We start from the raw sequence: 8,372 nt of genomic DNA on the forward strand, positions 1-8,372 counted from the left end.
ACCATACCAACTACCACATAACGATTGAGAAATTTAATTATATCTCCCCACGAATTTTACCTGGGGACCTCTCTGTTCATAAACAGATTGAATATATATTGGAATAACAATTGATAGGCCGAGCGCCGCCCAGTAACAAGAATTTTGATAGAATTAATTTGTTTATAATAATATGCTCTCACGTACCACAATTAGAAAGTTTATTATTTTACTCTTAGTTCCCAAAAATTATTTCGACAAACATTTTGGCGGCCCTCTCGTAAATTAATGGCACATATAAATGTTTGCATTGCATTGACACTATACAATATACATGTAGTTAAACTTAAATTATTTCATGTTCAATTCCATTGGAAATAGTTTTCAACCAAAACCCAAAATTGGGTAATAATATAAAGTGCATGGAACATAACAAAAGTTTCCTTTTTCCAAATAAAAGGAAATGATATCAAATTAAATTACCGTTTCTGTACTAAACGCGAAATGTTGCCGAGAATGAAATCGGCCGTGAATGAATCAGAATAAGAAAAGCGGACGACCAATATAAATTGAAGTTTTGTTTTTCACATTATCTGGCATCCTGAGGATAGAAATAGCCGCAGAGATATATGTTTATCTTAGAAACATAGTATGTCCACAGGCTGGGTTATCGTCAAGGGAAGCATTACCTTACCGTAGATGTTTACTTAACGGCTAGGAAAGATTCATAGATTCCTCTACTGGGTTAACTTCCGGTTACCTGATTTAGATTTGTATGAAGTCGTGACCCCCATACCATTGTCGTGACCCTCATAACATCATGTCGTGACCCCCATACCATTGTCGGTCCACTTAGTGTCGGGGTGCAAACGTGAGGTAAAGTAAGATCATTTCCAGAAATTCCAGAAATCCTCCATAAATTTCAGAATGTTTAAGGGCTGTTCCACACCAATTATACAGTCATAAAATATTTCTTGTTTCATTGAATCATTCAGTCGGCTAAGCTAATTTATCATTCGATCCCACCGCCAGCTCATTTTTGGACTTGGGTCTTATTTTCAATTTTCAATTTTCTTCGTCCATCAAATTTTCCTGAACGTCACTTATTATATTATTGACTTTTTCCGCCAAGTGACCCTTGAAAACATCATATACTAGTAGAGTTTTCTGTGCCTCCAGCTGACCAATTAAAGGAGAACCTTTCCGTCGTTAACTTACGGCACAATAAAGTTCTCATAGTTGTCATATTCTGGACAAAAAGTTCAAAGTGGACAAATTTTTGAAAAAAATTTCAACGGACTTTAACTTGGACGGACATTAATTGAACGGACTTTATTTGAACGGACATTAAAATGAACGCTAGGGCCTCCAGCGTTCAAGTAATGTCCGTCCAAATAAGGTCCGATAAGGTAGTTACTTTAATGATATAATTTCTCAGAATTGATGTAAATAAATGATGCAAAGACTTTCGACGATCTAATCACAACCGCTTTCTTTTATTGTGTAGAAGTCCAGCCATGAAATATATATATATACAATGAACCCCGTAAATCTTATGAGTGAGATTCAAAATACTTAATAATTTAAATGAACTTATCTGAAAGTGTTCCGAGTCATAGACTATAATTTGGCAATATTGTTAATGTTAGGAATTTGTTTGGAGGACGCTTAAGGGAATCTTCGTTCATGAGCTTTGGTAAGGAACCTTCCTAGGTCTCCGATGGTTGTAGGGTGTGCGAAGATCTGTCCAATGTCAGAGAAGAGTATTGTTTTACTTTGTTGGGACAAACAGTGGCGGAGATCTTCATAGAGAGGGCAAGTACGCAATACATGAAGTTCATCTTCGATGATTGGATCAGGGAAAGGAAGCTCTAGAAGAAGATCGAGTGACTCCACATTTGTAGTAGAACAGTGTTTGCATGCCCTATTCGAAAGTTTATGTCGATGCATGCCGTGTCTTCCAGTTTCGATGTTGTATTGATGCGAGCTTGTTCTGAGTTGCGCAAGTCTCCTAGTCTGCTGTGGCCGTAGGTTGATCGACAGGTATGTTTCGCAACCGAAGCTTGCCTTGATGAGGTCGTAGAATCCTAGTTTTCTGTTGAGTTTTCGCTCTTTGTTCCATTGTTGAACGAAAAGGGTTTTCATAGCCTCGCTGATTTTGAGCGGGTTTGAAATATCACTTCCTCCTATCAGTTGTTTCACTGTGTTCTTGGTGGATTCCAGCCGGGAGAGTCCCTCCAACCTCCCGAGGTAGCTATAGACTTGGGACGTAAGCTCGATGGCAAGCGGGTATCTTCCAGTGTCACCCCACACAGCGGTGTTTGAGGTCGATTTGTTGACATTCATAGTCCATTTCATAAATGATAGGTGAACTTTCTCCAGGGGGTCTTTTGCTGTATCCTGAGTAGCCGGATAACTCCCCGTAGCAAAGATAGACATGAAATTTGTCATGGGAAGCCAGATCTGACACCCGTAGGATAGAACAGGAACAATCAGAGTGTCGAAAAGCTTAAACACAGTTGTCTTCCGGAGGTATCGAAGGTCAAGCATACTCTTGAGAGAGAAGTAGCTCCGGAGCCCTTTAACTTCCGGTTACCTGATTTAGATTTGTATGAAGTCGTGACCCCCATACCATTGTCGTGACCCTCATAACATCATGTCGTGACCCCCATACCATTGTCGGTCCACTTAGTGTCGGGGTGCAAACGTGAGGTAAAGTAAGATCATTTCCAGAAATTCCAGAAATCCTCCATAAATTTCAGAATGTTTAAGGGCTGTTCCACACCAATTATACAGTCATAAAATATTTCTTGTTTCATTGAATCATTCAGTCGGCTAAGCTAATTTATCATTCGATCCCACCGCCAGCTCATTTTTGGACTTGGGTCTTATTTTCAATTTTCAATTTTCTTCGTCCATCAAATTTTCCTGAACGTCACTTATTATATTATTGACTTTTTCCGCCAAGTGACCCTTGAAAACATCATATACTAGTAGAGTTTTCTGTGCCTCCAGCTGACCAATTAAAGGAGAACCTTTCCGTCGTTAACTTACGGCACAATAAAGTTCTCATAGTTGTCATATTCTGGACAAAAAGTTCAAAGTGGACAAATTTTTGAAAAAAATTTCAACGGACTTTAACTTGGACGGACATTAATTGAACGGACTTTATTTGAACGGACATTAAAATGAACGCTAGGGCCTCCAGCGTTCAAGTAATGTCCGTCCAAATAAGGTCCGATAAGGTAGTTACTTTAATGATATAATTTCTCAGAATTGATGTAAATAAATGATGCAAAGACTTTCGACGATCTAATCACAACCGCTTTCTTTTATTGTGTAGAAGTCCAGCCATGAAATATATATATATACAATGAACCCCGTAAATCTTATGAGTGAGATTCAAAATACTTAATAATTTAAATGAACTTATCTGAAAGTGTTCCGAGTCATAGACTATAATTTGGCAATATTGTTAATGTTAGGAATTTGTTTGGAGGACGCTTAAGGGAATCTTCGTTCATGAGCTTTGGTAAGGAACCTTCCTAGGTCTCCGATGGTTGTAGGGTGTGCGAAGATCTGTCCAATGTCAGAGAAGAGTATTGTTTTACTTTGTTGGGACAAACAGTGGCGGAGATCTTCATAGAGAGGGCAAGTACGCAATACATGAAGTTCATCTTCGATGATTGGATCAGGGAAAGGAAGCTCTAGAAGAAGATCGAGTGACTCCACATTTGTAGTAGAACAGTGTTTGCATGCCCTATTCGAAAGTTTATGTCGATGCATGCCGTGTCTTCCAGTTTCGATGTTGTATTGATGCGAGCTTGTTCTGAGTTGCGCAAGTCTCCTAGTCTGCTGTGGCCGTAGGTTGATCGACAGGTATGTTTCGCAACCGAAGCTTGCCTTGATGAGGTCGTAGAATCCTAGTTTTCTGTTGAGTTTTCGCTCTTTGTTCCATTGTTGAACGAAAAGGGTTTTCATAGCCTCGCTGATTTTGAGCGGGTTTGAAATATCACTTCCTCCTATCAGTTGTTTCACTGTGTTCTTGGTGGATTCCAGCCGGGAGAGTCCCTCCAACCTCCCGAGGTAGCTATAGACTTGGGACGTAAGCTCGATGGCAAGCGGGTATCTTCCAGTGTCACCCCACACAGCGGTGTTTGAGGTCGATTTGTTGACATTCATAGTCCATTTCATAAATGATAGGTGAACTTTCTCCAGGGGGTCTTTTGCTGTATCCTGAGTAGCCGGATAACTCCCCGTAGCAAAGATAGACATGAAATTTGTCATGGGAAGCCAGATCTGACACCCGTAGGATAGAACAGGAACAATCAGAGTGTCGAAAAGCTTAAACACAGTTGTCTTCCGGAGGTATCGAAGGTCAAGCATACTCTTGAGAGAGAAGTAGCTCCGGAGCCCTTTTTGTCTAAGCTTTATCTGAGCAAGTTTTAATGATCCCGTGAGTGTGAACGTAATTCCAAGATATGTGTACTCACGCACTGATGGCAAGGTCATTTCCCCGTAGACAAAATTAGTACTGTCCTTGAGCACCCGTCCTGCCCGGTTAAACACCATAATTGCTGTTTTTGATATGTTAACCGATAACCCCCACTCTTGACAGTAGGTGTGTAAAACTTCTAACATTCTTTGAAGACTCTCTTGATCGAGAGCCAACAGAATCAGGTCATCGGCCCAGAGGAGGTGGGTTACTCTAGTACTTTTCAGTAACGGTACTTCGACATTTTCCATAGAATTAAGGTCTTCTGATAGTTGGTGTATGAAGCATTTGAAGAGTTCTGGAGACATGGGGTGTCCTTGTTCAGTCCCGCAAAGAACATCGATCTTTTCAGAGAGCTTGTTCAAGAGCTTGATTTTTGCTTTGGAGTTTGTGTACATGAACTCCATGCAACCAAAGAATCTTCCTTTGATGCCTAGTTTCCAGAGTTTGTACAAGAGTGCCTCCCGGCAGACTGTATCAAACGCTTTGGCGTAGTCAACAAAACAGGAGAACAATCTGCCTTTAGATTGTTGAGCTGTTTTAAAGGGACCGTTATATGTTTCCGGCCTCCGGGTAAAACTGTGTAAGGTGTAACTGTTTCACAGTTGTTTTAAATGGAAGGGTTTATTTCAATTTACACATTTGAGTGTAAGATTGGTTGACTGACAAACCAACTGTCCGTTTGGAGCCGTCCGCTAACCTCTGCACCTGACTGTCAGCCAAGCCTGTGGTTGGTCCTCACGGCCACAGGGTGACTGCTAGCGGAGTGCTCATTGGCGAGACTGCGTGTCACGTGGTGCAAGCAGATGCGTGTACCGTCACGCATCCTAGCGTGACAGGATTTTGAGATTATACCCGGAGAGCCAGAAGCGGAGAGCTCACTTCTAGTTGCCCCTTAATCCGATTTGCCCCTTGGATCCGATTTGTCGATAGCCAGTTTGACTGAGCACTATCTCCTGTGATTAGACACGTCGAGTGATCTATATTCACGTCAATCGTTTGGCATGGAGCGAACGAAGGAGTTTTATCTGTTGACGTTCACTTTGTATTACTTTTCTATTTACCTTATCGGACCTTATTTGGACGGACATTTAATAAACGGACATAATTATGAACGGACATTAACAATTAATATGAACGCTAGAAGGCATTCAAAACCATCAAAAATCCGAATTTTTCCCCATTTTTATTTAAGTTTTTTATCACAGCAAATTATTTTTAAATCCGTTTTTTATACAGTAAGTAAGAAAAGCAGTCGTTAAGCATGAGTAAAAATATGTGTACATTACATGATCAGTGTCTACTGTCTAATATCACATATCATCTTTATCATCAAATGGGTTTTCGTGCATTACATAAAATAGTCCATGCTTAAAGCATCAATGAAAACGATGCGATGGTACACACATTTTGAAAATCCGAGCAAGTTTAATTTTATCGTGCACCTCCTAGTACATAGTACTACTACTAGTAGTAGTACGTGTATAACTTTACCATTATCCAAAGAATCTCAATGAGGGGCATAAAACGAACTCGCACATATCATGTCATGTTCTATTTGCTAATGCTATTGTAACACAGCTCTCCCCATCGCTTACTCAGTTAACTGTAGATAATATGAATCGTTAACTTAACGGTCTGGAGGTCAGAAAAACAATAAATTAGTTTAACTTTGATGAGTTTCAACTGTTGGTTTATTAATTAATAGGATAAACATTGAGACTTGAGTCTAACGTTGCATCACATCAACGTTTGAGCTGGCGACTAAGCATATTACATTGTTAATATTAATAATAGTCTAATTCTATCGTCTATCGATCATGGTCCTTAGTTGCATTAGCCACGGTTAGAAATTATACATTATACATGCTGCCTTGATGATAATAAGGCGACGCGATTTCAATCTGTTGGGGGTATTGCGCCAAATTGGACCAAGCGCGACAAGTTAATCATTATCACATTTTACCCTTTCTCGTTCGATGAATCAAGCTTTTGCCTCTGACTGAAAGTGAATCAAGTTTCATTAGGGGTCCGATTCCGAACTCTACGGTTATGACGCCCCAAAAACAGGGCTGTACGGTGTGGAGACGTGAAAAACAGGATTCTACGGCGGCAACAACAATAACATTTTTTCCAAATTTCGAAAAAATCAAACCTAATTTTATATACTCCGTACAAAGACGTAACAGATCAACCTACCTTATCGGACTTTATTTGGACGACATTAATTGAACGATGGAGGCCCTAACGTTAATATCTTAATGTCCATTCAAATTAAGTCCGTTCATTTAAGGTCTGTTCAAGTTTAAGTCCGTTGAATTTTTTTCAAAAATGTTTCCACTTCGAAATTTTTGTCCAGAATTCTGGCAACTATGATAACTTTATTGTGCCGTAAGTTAACGACGGAAAGGTCCTCCTTGGTCTGCGGAAGGCACAGAAAATTATACTAGTATATCAATATGATATTTTCAAGGGTCACTTGGCGGAAAAAGTCAACGAGTCGAAATTATGGCACTCAACAACATAGTTAATGAGCTAGTCCCCGCAAACATATGACAAACTTGTTCCAGCCTCTAGATATATTGGCTCTTACTAAATCGCTCGCCCAAAAATTTCACGTGACTTTGGTTTTTTTGGTTTTGCAGCCGTACAAAACGGTTTTACATAAACCCTAATCCCAACCCTAACCCTAACCATAACCCCGAAGCTATCCATAATCTTAACCACAACCCTTACCCTAACCCGAGCCCTAAATAATCGAATTCACGTTTTACTAGCCTGTCACGTGACCAAAACGGTTTTTTGCCCATAACTGTCCAGGGAAGCATTTTAACCCTACGTCATGGGGGGTGATTCGGAATCAGCGTCCAAAAATAGACTGATTTCGATCAATTCCATGCCTAAAGGGCCTTTTCACAAGAATTGTCTTAAAATTTGGGCGAGCGATTTAGTAGGAGCGAGATATATTACAGTAAATCGTTGCCAAGGACATTGTCCGACGTTGTTATAGTTCATATATTTACTGAGGGGAGGTAATGAAACAGTGCTAGGAAAGCTCCACTTGATGTTAAGGTTAACCTAAAGTTGTCTAAGATAAAAACCACTTCACACCGAATGGCTTGTAAAAGTTATCACTGAAATGCAGGACCGGGGTAGTACTAGTTTGATTTTTTTAAAAGGTTTCCATAAACGTAGAAATCACTGATGCTTTAAGCATGGACTATTTCATACAGTGTTATACATGCTTATGTATAACATTTTGAACTTGTTACTTTATTCATTCTGCTGCCTTATTCCTTTATTCATTCTCCAGTTTAGCAAAGAATTTCCATTAAGGCACCTGTACAGCAGGGTGTTTGGATGATAATTAATCACTCTACTCTCGACTGTCACGTGACTTTTTCTACCCGTTCTGTAGCTGGTCCTGAACGACTATTCGAAACCCTAACCCTCTTATAGTTATCTGATCCCAACCCTAACCCTAACCCAATCCTTAACAAAAGCATATGCTGAAACCCTAACCCTAACGAGAAATTACCTTATCGGACCTTATTTGGACGGACATTACTTGAACGCTGGAGGCCCTAGCGTTCATCTTAATGTCCATTCAAATAAAGTCCGTTCAATTAATGTCCGTCCAAGTTAAAGTCCGTTGAAATTTTTTCAAAAATTTTTCCATTTCGAACTTTTTGTCCAGAATATGACAACTTTGAGAACTTGATTGTGCCGTAAGTTAACGATGGAAAGGTTCTCCTTGGTCTGCCGGAGGCACAGAACATTCTACTAGTATATAATGTTTTCAAGGGTCACTTGGCGGAAAAAAGTCAACGAAATTATGGCACTCAACAATATAGTTCATGAACTAGTCCCCGCCAACATGACAAACTTGTTCCAGCCT

This window comes from Bolinopsis microptera, chromosome 6 (assembly GCF_026151205.1).
Source record: "Bolinopsis microptera isolate Bmic1 chromosome 6, MBARI_Bmic_1.0, whole genome shotgun sequence".
In the NCBI taxonomy this organism is placed as follows: domain Eukaryota; kingdom Metazoa; phylum Ctenophora; class Tentaculata; order Lobata; family Bolinopsidae; genus Bolinopsis; species Bolinopsis microptera.